We start from the raw sequence: 14,310 nt of genomic DNA, 5'->3' as shown, positions 1-14,310 counted from the left end.
GCAATGAAGAGCCAATAAGAGCCAATAAGTGGTGTTATTTTGGCTCATCAGCAAATTCACACAAATGAACAAATAACGCACGACATGTTAGAAAATGACCAGCATGTCATTGTTATTGAGGTTTGAAGCAATGTCGCCCATAAGATTACTTTCTGGAATTGCTTAGTTAACAATGACGCTTCGCTGGCTTACATTGGTCTATAATCAAAAGAAATTGTCGATGTAGCCAGCTTTCAACCACTGGTTGTAATTTAATTTTCCAAAGACACGTTATGCAAACAGAAAAACCAGAATACTATTGCTAAAATTTAACTTGCGTTCCTGCGAAGTATTCTGGCAACAACTATTTCTTACTTTTTTTGGTCGATATGTTCTCAGTGATGGGTAGTTCTGTAGGACTACTCGAATCCCAGACCGAGCGAGATCCTACTATCTCACCACCGCGTGCCACCCATGGCAGTGTTTCAGTATCTACACAGATAAATATAAGAAAAAAGCCGAAAGAAAACAATATTGCAGTGCCGTGATGCCTTCCCGTTGTCGTGCTGCCATTCAAACCAATTAAAACTAGACCGGAGTGGCAGTTACTATAGCTACAGGGCATTCGTATTCTTCATTGGCTCACCACGGGCTTGCAACATTGGACCAATATTGGCAGTTTCATTGGCGTATTACCAGACCTTTGTTGCACGGCCTATATACTGGACCAACGTGACTTATATTGGCTGCCAATCTTGGACCGATACGTGACCAATTATGGTGTGCTGTTTGCAGAGTTATCTTTACAGTTACCAAATTAAGTCTTCGAAGGCATCTTGTGCTTGCACCACATCACTGTTAGGATATATTGTCGAAAAGGAATGAACTTGAATTCGCGTTTTGAGATGATTCCCAAAATCGGTAGGGATGCTGATTGCGATGTGGTTGTACACCACGTTACTCCGTTAAGCGCTCGGTCCCGAAGACTGAGAGGCTTATGCACTCGCCGGTCTACACTCGGCGGTTACTGACGGACAAATCAACACTCTAGCCAACCCACGATTCCCTCGACAATACTTAGTTCGACCCAGGGCGATCAGCACTCGTTAGAGCACGATGGTGTAATCGTCAAAGGAGTGACTCAGGGTACAACGATAACAATCCAACACAACGCTTTACTCAATCTTACAAAATTAAAAAGAAACAACCGATGAATGCTTCAACACAGATATTAATTATAACTAAATAATACAAGGTGCAATGCTCATTAAGAAGACATTATCTACGTGGAAATGGCCTTAACACAATTTCAACAGGGTGACAGAGAATTTCAAAGTCTTAGCTGTTTTGCACAGAAGGTCCGAATGTCCCTTGTCAGAAAGGTGCTGTGATGAGTCGGGTCGCGCGGCGGGGGTCCTTTTCGGTCTGTGGTCTCTGCGGTTTCTTGCACGACGCACCCAAACAAAGGAACTCGCCGACGTCTCCCCTCGAGGACTGACGCTGCCGCACAAGCTGGTTTCCAGACCACGACTGACGTTTCTTGGTCTCGCTCCAGGTCTGGTTCACCATTCGTTTTGCTTGTTATGTTCTTTTTCTCAAGTCCCGGGAATTCCAGACTTTCAGACGCACACACACTCGGTGGTGTCACTTGACACCTGCGACCACACGGCCAGGGGTTCGCTGCCCTTCCCAATGTTCGGTCCCCAGACATAAACACTAACTGCTTTTCGCAGGAAAAAGGCCATTTCGACGTCTAGACAAAGTACATGATGTAAAAAAACAAATGCAGATCTCGGCTACCGTACTTTTGGCTACATAGTCCATGCTCGAAAAAGTTCCCGAAATGCGCCGGAATCACGGATTTGTGACACTGCCCCCTTTTCAAGAATGTTGACGGGTTAACATTTCAAACCTTACAATAGACGAGATTCCGACGGTATAATAACCCAAACGTTCGACTGAACAACTTGGAACATCAAAAACTCAACAGATGAACATATGAGCACAAATCGAGCAACAAAATTGAGTAACATTTCGATCGGCTGTGTATGCAGCGCACGCTTTACTTATTCCACTCATATGCCCATGCATACAATTGGCATGAATTATAATAACAACGTTACATGGGTACGTAAACAGATTACAGTTAAGAAGGCATGCATAACTCCTGCCTATCGACATCATGAATAGTGCCCTCATTAGGTTCTACTTAAGTAGTCGGCACCGACATTATCTTTGCCTTTGATGCCCTCGACTTTGAAATCATACTCTTGCACAGCTAGTGCCCAACGGAGCACTCGAGTATTCATGTACTTCGCGCTGTCAAGGTATCTAAGTGGCTGATGATCAGTTTGAATAACGAACTGGGTCCCATACAGAAATATGTGTCTGATTGCCCAGACAATAGCTCTTTCTCAATGGTTGAGTACGGCCGCTCTCGGTCTAATAACTTTCTACTGGCATACCCTACTGGGTCGGAACCCCGTTGAAGTAGAACCGCGCCTGTGTCTGTTCGAAGAATGAACTGCTTCGTGAAATCGGGCAACTGCGAAATGGGTGCCTCAGCAAGATGCGTACAGAACGACCGTTCCTGCTCCCCATTTTACGTGGGTTTTCTCTCGTTTCTTTGTCAGGTCTGACAGTGGCGCAGCAATCGACGAATAGTTAGGGATGAATTGTCGATAATAGCCAGTCAGTCCTAAAAACGACCGGACCTGCGTCTTCGGCCTCGGTGCATTCTCGATTTTTTCCAATGTAGCTGAGATGTGGCTTTGTTTCCCGTGACCAATCTTGTGGCCCAAGAATGACAACTCAGTGAACCCAATTTCGCACTTTGTTGGTCGTACCGTTAGCCCTGCTTCTCTAATCTTCCTGAAAATTTCGTTCAGGGTCTGAACGTGTTCTTCCCACGTATCAGTCGCGATGAGTACGTCATCGTAGTAATGTTGCACATTGGGGATTCCCTGCAGCACTTCTCGCATGAGTTTTGCAAATACCGCTGGTGCTGTCTTCAAACCGAACGGCATGTACCTGAACTGATACAGGCCACTTGGTGTCGAAAATGCGGTTTTTGGTTTTGACTCCTCATTGAGGGGTATCTGCCAATATCCCTTGGCAAGGTCGAGTTTAGTGAAATATACGCGAGAGCCAACTTCTGCAATTAGGCAATCCGACCTGGGAATGGGCTCTTCGTCTGCAACGAGGATGTCGTTGAGTCTTCGGAAATCAATGCACACCCTGTTTGATCCGTCGGATTTCTTTACGATCAAAACTGGAGAATGGTAGGGAGAGTTGGACTTTTCAATAATTCCCAGCTGAAGCATTCCCTCCAACTCCCTCTCAACCTCACCTCGTACAGCGAACGGAAGGGGATATTGCTTGACGTGCACCGGACAGTCTGTTGCCGTCTGTAAGTTGCATTCCACCAAATTAGTGGAGCCGGGCAAGTCGGAAAATATTTCTTGATACGTCGTCGTTAGGTTTCGCACGTCACTTCTCTGCTGTGTGCTTAGCTCCTCACCGACGATTATATCTCGGCAATCTTCTCTCGTTGCTCCTAACGTAGTAGGAACCTCCACGTCTACATCCACGTGGTCTTCGCACTCATCCCTCGCAGCCACTGATGCCAACATGGCGTTTACTTGTGTCGCTGGTTCTCTTTATTCATACTTCTTCAGAATGTTCGCATGAAACAGCTCCTCTTTGTGTCCGAGGTCGATAACATAGTCAGCTTCTTCCTTCTTTTCAATTATTTTGAAGGGTCCTTTCCATTGCATCATTAATTTATTTCCCTCCGGCGGAAGTAACAGTAGGGCTTCGTCTCCAACCTGGAGCTGTCGGTCTCTGCTTCTCGTGTCATAATACTTCTTGTATCGCTGCGACGCGTTCTCCAGCTCCTCGTGGGCGATTTGACAAGTCTCTTCCAGCTTGTTACGCAGATCCAATACATGCTGATACGTCGTCTTCACCTTTTCATCAATCTGTGCTCCGCCCCACAGCTGTTTCAAAATCGCCAACGGCCCCTTCATCTTTCGGCCGTACAAAAGCTCAAATGGGGAAAATCCCAGGCTTGCCTGTGGCACCTCCCTATATGCAAATAAAAGGGGTGACAAATAGCGATCCCAGTCCCGTGGGCGCTCATGGCACATTCGCTTCAGCATCTTCTTCAATGTTCCATTGAACTTCTCTACGAGTCCGTTGGCCATCGGGTGGTATGGTGTTGTGGTGAGCTGGCGAACTGATAGCAGCCGACTGATCTCCCTCATCAGGTCGGAAGTGAAGTTAGACCCCCTGTCGCTGAGTATTTCATCTGGCAATCCAACCCGGGAAAATATGTTCAGTAGAGCTTCAGCTACTCTTTCTGTTTCGATGCTTGGCAAAGCGACGGCTTCCGGAAATCTGGTAGCATAGTCGACGAGAGTAAGTATGTAGCGATTGCCCCCTTCCGACGGTGGTTTTATCGGTCTTTTCGGTCTCTTTTGAATGGAGTGTCGATGATAGGCATTTTCCCTAGTGGCAAAGGTCGCGTCCTGCCCTTGTCACTGGTTCTCTTGCAAATGTCGCACGTTCGGACAAACCTTTTCACGTCTGACTGCAGTCCTGGCCAGTAAAATTCTGTCATAATTTTCTCGGCCGTGCGTTTTGCCCCTTGATGTCCGGCCATTATTCCATTGTGTGCCAAGCCCAAGACCGTAAGCATGAATTTTTGAGGTACCATTAGCTGAATTGTTGTCTCCCCACTAAACGATTTATACTTCCGATGAAGCAAATCGTTTTCCTCAAAAAATAGGTAGCTGCCCTGACGCCGGTTCTTGCTTTGGAATTGTTTTCTGATGGAAGCAAAAAGCTTTCCAAACCTCCCAAACACGCTCAAAGCTTCTCCGCTAAGGCACATACTCAATGCCGCTGCCCATTGCTCCTTGGGCCACTTCTGACCATCGGCTATTCGTTCAAAACGCATCAAATATGCATCTAAGTCATCTTTCTCTTCGTCATACGCTGACATCAACTTATGGGGACTAATTCCCTGAAACTGAGACGATGGCGGAACCGTCTGTCCTTCGTCCGACCCATTCACTTGGGGGGAACCTTTTTCGGAAAGCCGCCAGCTTCATTTCCAAAATTTCACTCTCTCTTTCGTGCGCCTCTTTTTCTCTTTCGTGTGCTTCTATAGCCTTGGCTTCGGCCTCCCTCATGCGCTCTCGTTCTAGAGCCCACTCCTCGCGATCTCTAGTCCTCTCCTGATTTATCCATTCCTGAAGCTCACGCCCTTGCAATCCAAGCTTCTCGCCTATCTCAACTAATTTGCCGATCTCCACGACCATACCTGATAACAGCACTTCTGACAACAACCTCAATCATTCAATATCCAGAGACCACACCTCCAACAGACTACACCATGCATCGCCACCTAAGTCCTGTCGCGGACGCCATTTTTGTTAGAATATATTGTCGATTGGGAATGAACTTGAATTCGCGTTTTGAGATGATTCCCAAAATCGGTAGGGATGCTGATTGCGATGTGGTTGTACACCACGTTACTCCGTTAAGCGCTCGGTCCCGAAGACTGAGAGGCTTATGCACTCGCCGGTCTATACTCGGCGGTTACTGACGGACAAATCAACACTCTAGCCAACCCACGATTCCCTCGACAATACTTAGTTCGACCCAGGGCGATCAGCATTCGTTAGAGCACGATGGTGTAATCGTCAAAGGAGTGACTCAGGGTACAACGATAACAATCCAACACAACGTTTTACTCAATCTTGCAAAATTAAAAAGAAACATCCGATGAATGCTTCAACACAGATATTAATTATAACTAAATAATACAAGGTGCAATGCTCATTAAGAAGACATTATCTACGTGGAAATGGCCTTAACACAATTTCAACAGGGTGACAGAGAATTTCAAAGTCTTAGCTGTTTTGCACAGAAGGTCCGAAGGTCCGTTGTCAGAAAGGTGCTGTGATGAGTCGGGTCGCGCGGCGGGGGCCCTTTTCGGTCTGGATTGTATCTCATTACGGCCGATGTCTCAATACGGCCGATGTCTCAATACGGCCGAAAGTCTCAATACGGCCGATAATCCTTTAATCCCCAAGTGTCTCATTACGGCCAAAGTCTCAATACGGCCGAAGATGTCTCATAACGGCCAAATGTGTATTGTAACCTGCATTGATATGCAATGTCGCAGCCAGGTATGGATATATATTCAGCAGGGTATAAGCCATGCACTGTGCCCTTAGGGCCCTTATCATATTTATATACACATATTGCGAGACAAACGGTATGTTATCATACCACAGCACAATGCAACATATTGTGTAATGTGTACTCCCACAAGGTAGTGTTGATGTTGCTGTGAAGCAGGCAACTATGTGGAGTTAGCTACTTGTAGAGAGCTAGATGAATATTGGCTTTGTTGTGACGCTTTTGGAGCCATCCTACAGTCACTGGCCAAGACGGAACACCTATCTCAGTCGATGTCAGTTTATTTCCATTCGCTTCTTGCTTCTTGCTTCTGGAATGAGTAAACCTGCAAGAAGCGAAGAGCAACCATGAATAGGCTAGAATATTTATAAAAAACAACAACAACAAGCATTTGTCTCTACATGGCTGGTTTTAATGTGCACAAGCTGCACATGTGTTGATACGTGTCTGTTATTTCATACAAGGTTAACATAAATGTTCATCTAGACAAAAGAATGACAAGCCTTAAAAATGCGACTTCCAGGTAAACACAGAGCATGACCATGATATGAATATAGGTTCAGTAGTTCATTCCCTTAATGGAAACATGTGAATATCAAATAGTGATACATTACAATTCATGAAATGATGCATGCATAACTTTCCATTTCTGGTTTGTTTTTTATAAAAGTAGTGCACGAATTAACATTCGTGCACTACTACAAAATTTCTCACTTCACAACAGAACCTTATGATGATCTTAACCGCTCACCTCTTCGGCCAGGACTCCCTGGGCAGCAACATCCTATTAGCCATGTTGTTGTTTTTCTTTTTCGGAATCCTCCGTGCAGCCACATACCATGCCTGGAATGGAAAACCAGCTATAAATAACAATGTATTTGAATGACTTCCTCTTGAAGTATTTATTCTAATCAGATATGCTTTTGTGCCTAGTATGGTGCGCGAAGGCACATAAGTACAACATTTGCAGACGTTCGACGTAAGCAGTTCAAGGAGATCAATTCAAGTACGCCGACTTGCGCTTTTATTGTTGAAGAAATACGACGACAAATCTTAACAAATTAAATATGGCTCACAATGATACGAGTAAATGCTGCTGTACGGTGATGCATTGTCGGTATCTTATCGTCTTCGAATAAATTTGTTGTTCCTAAACGCGCAACCAACTAGAAACGGCGGAAACCCACGAACACATACCGAGTTACATCTATTACAGGCATTTCTGCTGTTTTGATTCATTTAAATTACTCGTATGAGAATCCAACTATGTGTGGACAGCACACTACTAATCCAAAGAATCTACGAAAGCATTACTCACCAGAATTCCTGCTAGACTTGGTCTTGCTCAACACTGCGCGATATACGTTGGGGCTGTGGCGATTCATTCACTCGATTTTTACCGGAACAACACGCGCTGCTCGAAAGACAACGACGGAAAATAGAGAGCCGCTATAAAGTCCGCTAATTTGCACATTACAGCACTACAAATCGATATATGAACACGTCGTAAACAGCAACCACTCGCTCACACATCATGATGATGATGATGATGTTGTTGGCTCTGCCCTTTGTATCGGGCGGACAACGCTTAGTTAAGCGCGTCCTAGCCGAAGATAATAACTAGTCACGGAGTTGTCGGCTTCTGTCCCACCAAAGTTCCAGTCTCCTCTTCGTCGTATTCGTCTCATTTTTTTCCATTCCACAAGAAACGAGGTACCCAACGTTGCTAGACACCACCCGAACCGAACTCCAAAGTGAGAGTAGCAAAACAACACGAAAGGAAGAGTATTGATCCCCCTCCTTCTATAGCATGCAAAACGTGATTTGCGCTGAGATGAACATATATGTTCATGACGCGAGTAATTGTCACTTTTCACTGATCCAAAGGAGGTCACGTGGGATTGCTTGACGCTTGCGAAATTAACAGCAATGAAAATGGCGAAACGAAACTTGTGAATCGTGCATTTGCTCTTCATGGTAGCTGCCAGAAAATCGAATCAAACTTATGGGACACTGGATTACAGGTATGTTGGCATCTTTTTCATTCCTGCATATCATTTCACATTACACTATACGTGAATACATGGTGTCATGTCATGGGTGTCATGTCTCACGCTGCTGGGGAAATAGTTGCATGGGGAAGTGTGCATGGTTCTAGACTTTTAATTTTCGATCGCGTCATCGAAATATCGGCACCTCCCGCATTGTGGCTTGCGTGTGACCGACCAAGTGCTGTTCCCTTACTAGCGCTTCCTACAAACGACAAAACGAAACATGTGGGAATGTATATTTTTGATTACTCATATATAACAAGAAAATGTATCGTTTTCAGGTTGCTGCCACTACTCCATGTGCCAGCAATTGTCTTGCGTGTATGATTACACTAACGACCTTGCCGACCACGGCGGAAGTGTTTTGCGTACACGCGTTTCAGCATGAAGCCTGCAGGTAACATCTGATGCTTACCCTTCGGATATTCTGAATTTACATATTGTAGCTTAGAGGAATTCCGAATGCCCAGAGTGACACACACTTATAACATTGTGACATCAGTGCAGTGGCATAAGCTTTAATGTAGTGCACCACGAAAATGAACGAGGGGCAGCGGTTTATCCAGAATCCCAAGCACGAGAAGGGTGTTGGAAAAAATTGTTGGAATAGTTACGTCATTACAGCTTAACATATCATTACAGACGTATCTGAAGCTGAAATCGCAAGGGCACCCCCTGTAGGGGGTGCACAGGCAAAAAAGTTGGGGGGGGGGGGGGTCTGGATAAAGCACTGACGAGGGGGACTCCTCCACCCCATGTCAAGCCTCATAAAACACCTCCTGAAATAGTTTCCTGGCTATGCAGCTGCATTATTATGATGTAATTGCCATTGTTGTCCATAATTCTTGAATATGTTTCGAATATATGAAAAAAAAAGTCTGCTTGACAGCATATGTCTTATAGTCATCATCAAACAAGAGCATATGTCATTTTGTTCAGTGGCTTATGTACTTTTTTGTAAATTTCAGGTGGACGTAAATTGTAGAAGGCAGCTAGTGGGGGAGAAGATCATGGTCATAGGTCATGTGACTCCTGGAGCTCCCAGTGGGCTCCCTTGTGGAGTACTTTTCAGAACACAAACACACAGAGATTGCACACAGAACCAACGAGTAGGATGTTGCTTGAATACTGAGAGAAAATGGCGTAACACATACAAATATCGTGTGACACATATGAGAATAAAAACATTTTTCACGAGGGATGCATGAAACACTGTCGCAATATTGTGTGCATGAACCATTGTGTGTGACACAAGCCGTGGGGGCACACCGCCTCGGACACATTTTGGGAAGCATGAAATATATACAGAGCTAATATGGTGGATGCTTCTTTTTTCTTTTTGGCCGTTATGAGACATCTTCGGCCGTAATGAGATTACCTTCGGCCATATTGAGACTTTGGCCGTAACGAGACACTTGGGGATTAAAGGATTTTCGGCCGTAATAAGAGTTTCGGCCGTAATGAGACTTCGGCCGTAATGAGATGTTACCCTGCCGCTTCCTCCCGTTCTCTGCGGCACGATGACGCCAAAAACAAAATAAGGAGCCTTCTACGAGGCTTTTTTCTTTTCTTTCTGAGTGTGGTGTAATACGTGTATTTATGGTGATCGCCTGGTACGGAAAGGTATCCGTTAATGGGACATGGGTGGGGCGGAGGGTGACGTAAAGAGCTCCCGCATCGGGTGACGCGTGCCCTGGCGACGCCACTGGCCCCATCCCCGGCGGCCCTGGTCACAGTACAAACAACTGACCGGCAACAAGTTGGGAAACTGCGACACTCGTCCTAACACGTCCTTCGAGCCCCACGCGGCGAGATGTAGTGCACTCACCGTTTCCTACAGTTTCCTCGTGATGTCTGGAGACTACTCGCATGAAATGTGGGAAGCTCGGTAAACGGGTACGGATTAACCAGCTCAGCATTACTCCTCCTTATATTTTGCAACGTCTGCAACCTGGGTCGTGGACTCTTGAACTCCCCGCAAGGCGATCTCCACCGCTGCGCCTTTTGTCTTTCCGTCAAGCTTCCCAGCGCCGCATTTGGAAGCTAGCGGTGGTGATGCTCATCGGTCCTCTTATTGCTTCCTCAATTTATGCAATACTTCGTAATTTAGCTTACCTTAGTTCTTTTTTTGTGTGTGTGTACAAGCAGTGAATGTCCTACTAGAGGCTTCTTTTTAAAGTTGATTAACACGTACGGGGAGATATATTTATTAGAAGAATGAAAAAAAAAACGGGGAGGATGAAACACAGCATGTTATATTAGACAGAAGAAAAAAAGAACAAAAAAGCGCGTTCCTTACTACGTATTCCAAGGAGAAGAAGAAGTAGAAAGAAACAAGGCTGGCAAAGTGTAAAATACGAAGCGACGCCGTGCAAAACTATGCGATAACCTCATAACTGCGGTTTCTCGTTTCCTGTTGTTGTACTTTCCGATACCTTCCTCATTCAAAATAGGAAGAAAGAAAGAAGGGTATGGAAAGGAGTAACTTCTATGGCTGCAACCTAGGTCAAAATAGCATCTGATAAAGGGTGTAAAAAGGGGTGGTAAATGAAATTATCACTTATCCAGATTGCCACAGAAAAGTGTACACCCCTGTGGCTCACCGAACCAGAAGCGGGAAAACTTGCTATGCGTTGAAGTTCTGTTTTGAGAGTGAGGTAGCAGATAGAACTTTGCAACCTTTTAGTCACAACATATAGTGACAACTATTCTCTTCACCCATTTTTCTAAGAGTGTAGGGAGAAAAATTGACGGTCTCCCTTGTGGTGCAACGAGAGATAACATATCAACGTGGAACAAAATGCTGGGATAATTTTAAATTGGGAGTTTATGGTTTTCAGGTTCGGGTCAAATGTGGGAGCATAACTACAATGAGTTATCATGTAATGCTAGAGCAGAGGACAACGCGCTGTGGTGTTTGGCCTAAGAACAATTATTTTGGCGACAGAATGCGTTTTTGGACCCGCTCCTTTCCTGACAACTTTCTCAAGGGTCTGCAGCGCTCGTACGGTGTATCTCCCTGGGCGCAGACAAAAGCTCACCGGACAAACGTTTACGCTCGTAACTTTGAAGGCGAACATAAGGTCACCGTTTTACCCGCTTCTTGTTTTCCACCTGCTTTATTTATTGCACTGGCCACAAATAAAAATATTTTACATATTTGACACGTTGCGGAGTGGGTCAGTTCATGTAGAATATGCACCCCTCGAGATTGACCAAGGTTTAGGTCATGAGAGACTCTTACGTTATTTGGACGTGTGGCAGTGGGTCAGTTCATGTAGACTGTGCACCCGTGGAGAGTGGCGAAGGTTTTGTCAGGAGAGCCTTTTATGTATTTCACACGATGGGGATTGGGTGACTTCATGCAGAATATGCACCCGTCGAGACTGACCAAGGTTAGGTCAGGTGAAGGCTCTCTTGACCTAACCTTTGTCAGCCTTCACGGGTGCATATTCTACATCAGCCGGCCCACACGCCAACTTTTTAAATAGATAAAAGGCACTCCTTACGTCATATATATATATATATATATACGGGTATATACGTGAGATATACGGATGCATATTCCACATAAACTCAAACACTCCCCAACGTGTGAAATACCTAACAGGTTCTCCTGGCCTCCCCTTGGTCAGTCTCGACGGGCGCATATTCAACATGAACAGGCGCACACCGAGTGCCTATTTGTGAAATAGGCACTCCTTACGTAACATTGTCAGTCTCGAGGGGTGCGCCGCGTCGCCAAGTGAGAACTGACCCTTACTACGCTCAGGATCATCGTTGTTCAGAATATGATATTGTCCTCTTTCCAGTAGATTTGTTCTTTCTCGAGATTTGCGCGCGCTTTTCCGTGACAATCTGGATGTATACGATAATCCCTAGAATAAAGCTCCACTCTTCTGTGAACCGATAAATGTATCGTTCGGAAAAATGGTTGATGGCGAGAGTGTTACGCAGTAAAGTTGGGTTTTCAGACTGCACGTGTGGTTATCGCTGCACGGCGTGCAGTTGTGCAGGCGCACGGTGTAAATGCAGTTGTACAGAAAATCGAAAGAGAAATAAACGAACGCAATGTCTGCTGCTTAGTACAATTTATTGCCCTCAAAAGTTCCCGCCACCCATGACCATGTTAGTAAAAGAGAAGACCAGGGTCTCTTATTTCATATACGTGCAATTGATCGTTTCGTTGTTAAGGGTTGCCGGTCAACCATGTTGTTCATCCTTTGAATGAGCATGTCTTACACTTGCTTGCCGATGTGCAACTGTTCCCAGGGCAAGCGACATCAATACAAAGGCATAGCGAGGCATCGGCGCATTTCTTGCACCCGCTCCCCACTGTGCAACTTCCGCTAGGGCAATCGGAAATAATCGGAAGACAAGCGCAGAGGTCGACTACAAGTTGACGACCTGCAAAGGGAAAAGTCCTCACAATGATGCCTATACGGTGACATCGTTAATAATTCCAAAAGTCCTTACGTTCAAGCTCGTGTCCTTCAGGTGCAGCTTCACTGGCGACAAATGCACCTTAAAAAGAAAGGGCAATTTTTAGTTTCTCGCACTCTCAAGTTCCCCCCCAAACTTGGATCCCACCAGGTGAGCTGTTGCGTCACGCGCTTTCGACAGCTTGTTACGCGTCCTGCGCACCTGTTCACGTGACTACCTCATCTCTCTAAACGTGTTACCGAATGACGAGGAAAGCCTTCGCGTCGAAAACTTTCTGCTGTCTTAGGGCGAAGGACATGTTCAAGGAAAAAGGAAAGGATAGGGGGGGGGGGTGTATACCACCGTTTTTCAGTGGGTTCGCAATAAGTGTCAACCTAACTCAAGCTGAATTATCCTGGAGCGATGCGCTATGGGTAAAAGACGGGGACAAAAACCCTAGTTTGGAACCCGCCAATGTTTCCAACACCGTGTGTTCTTTTCAATGGTTTACCCAGAATTCTAAGCGTGGATGGGTGTTGGAAAAACTGGGTGGGGGTGGGTCATTATCATAGTTACGTTATCATAACATATCATCACTGACATGTATCTAAACCAGAAATCGTAAAGGCACCCCCTGTAGGGGATACACAGGTCAAAAAGTTAGGGGGTGTCACTGAACATTTGGGGGGTGTTAGGGGGTTGCAGGGGGACTTGATATATTACCGGTTCTTGTGCTATCCTAGGACATCTCCTCCGGCTATAGTAGAATAATTGTCAGTTGAAAACAACCGCAGCTCTCATAATGAAGCTTTGGGTTTGATCAAACTTTCACAACATCTTATATTAGATCCCATATTAGTGTTACCAAAGAGGAGGACGAAGACAACAGCGAAACGTAGAGGCGTCATTGTGTCCACGAAGAGATCGTTGAAACTTTCCTGGAGAAAGAGAATAAAAGAACTTGTTTGTTTGAAGTCCTCAGAAAGAGTTTTGGTAGAAACCTCACTTCCTCCGATACAGCCATGTGTAGTTTCAACGAAAGTGAAAAATGATTAAAGAAATATTAAACACGTATGTGTTTGTTCTTCTATATATGTGTTCCAGCCTCAGAACATGACTTGCGAGTTTCGCATCTGAAGTTAGGGTTCTAAAACTTTGACGTTGACGTTGAAAATACGCTTTTCGCCTGTTGTGCTTTTCTGATGATAAATGGACACTATTACAGGAGTCTTTTTTCCAACGCCCTCGTTTTTCAGCGTCATCTTTGAGTCGAGATATTTTGAGGGAGGAACAGACCGACGTCTTATCATATCACAAACGTGGTAGGGTTAAAACTGTGCCAAAGGAGCCGTGGTTATGAAGTGATTAGATGTATTCAATTGCATTACACCACATAATAATCAACGCAAAGCAGTGCAAACAGCAAACCATGCTATGTAGTACAGGAAGTAATAAAGAGCGGTTATCTCTCAAAGAAGTGCTTACCTGTATAGAGAGGATACTGCAGATGTGTGTAGACTACAGAAACTGCCTGGCTTTTATAGGACACTCCATACAGGCGTACGTGATTCCGTTGTCCTTCATAAATATCTGTACGTGGACCGTTCCAGTAGGTTTTTAATGAGATTTCTGAAAAGTCCTCGACGAG

General features: G+C 45.1%; 2 long non-coding RNA genes across 2 annotated transcripts; both read right to left on the bottom strand.

The window, feature by feature from the left end:
* Positions 1–6,493: 6,493 nt before the first annotated feature.
* LOC135376236 (uncharacterized) lies at positions 6,494–7,533 on the bottom strand. The gene is made up of 3 exons (XR_010417590.1): positions 7,508–7,533; positions 6,941–7,032; positions 6,494–6,514 (listed from the first exon to the last, which is right to left on the bottom strand). It is a non-coding gene; the product is annotated as an uncharacterized LOC135376236 (long non-coding RNA).
* Positions 7,534–12,316: 4,783 nt separating this feature from the next.
* On the bottom strand, positions 12,317–13,635 carry LOC135376239 (uncharacterized). The gene is made up of 3 exons (XR_010417593.1): positions 13,528–13,635; positions 12,717–12,764; positions 12,317–12,647 (listed from the first exon to the last, which is right to left on the bottom strand). It is a non-coding gene; the product is annotated as an uncharacterized LOC135376239 (long non-coding RNA).
* Between the last annotated feature and the right edge of the window lie 675 nt (positions 13,636–14,310).

This window comes from Ornithodoros turicata, unplaced genomic scaffold (assembly GCF_037126465.1).
Source record: "Ornithodoros turicata isolate Travis unplaced genomic scaffold, ASM3712646v1 ctg00001066.1, whole genome shotgun sequence".
NCBI lineage: Eukaryota > Metazoa > Arthropoda > Arachnida > Ixodida > Argasidae > Ornithodoros > Ornithodoros turicata.
Note: the sequence above shows the minus strand (reverse complement) of the source record. Positions and strands in the feature narration are given on the sequence as shown.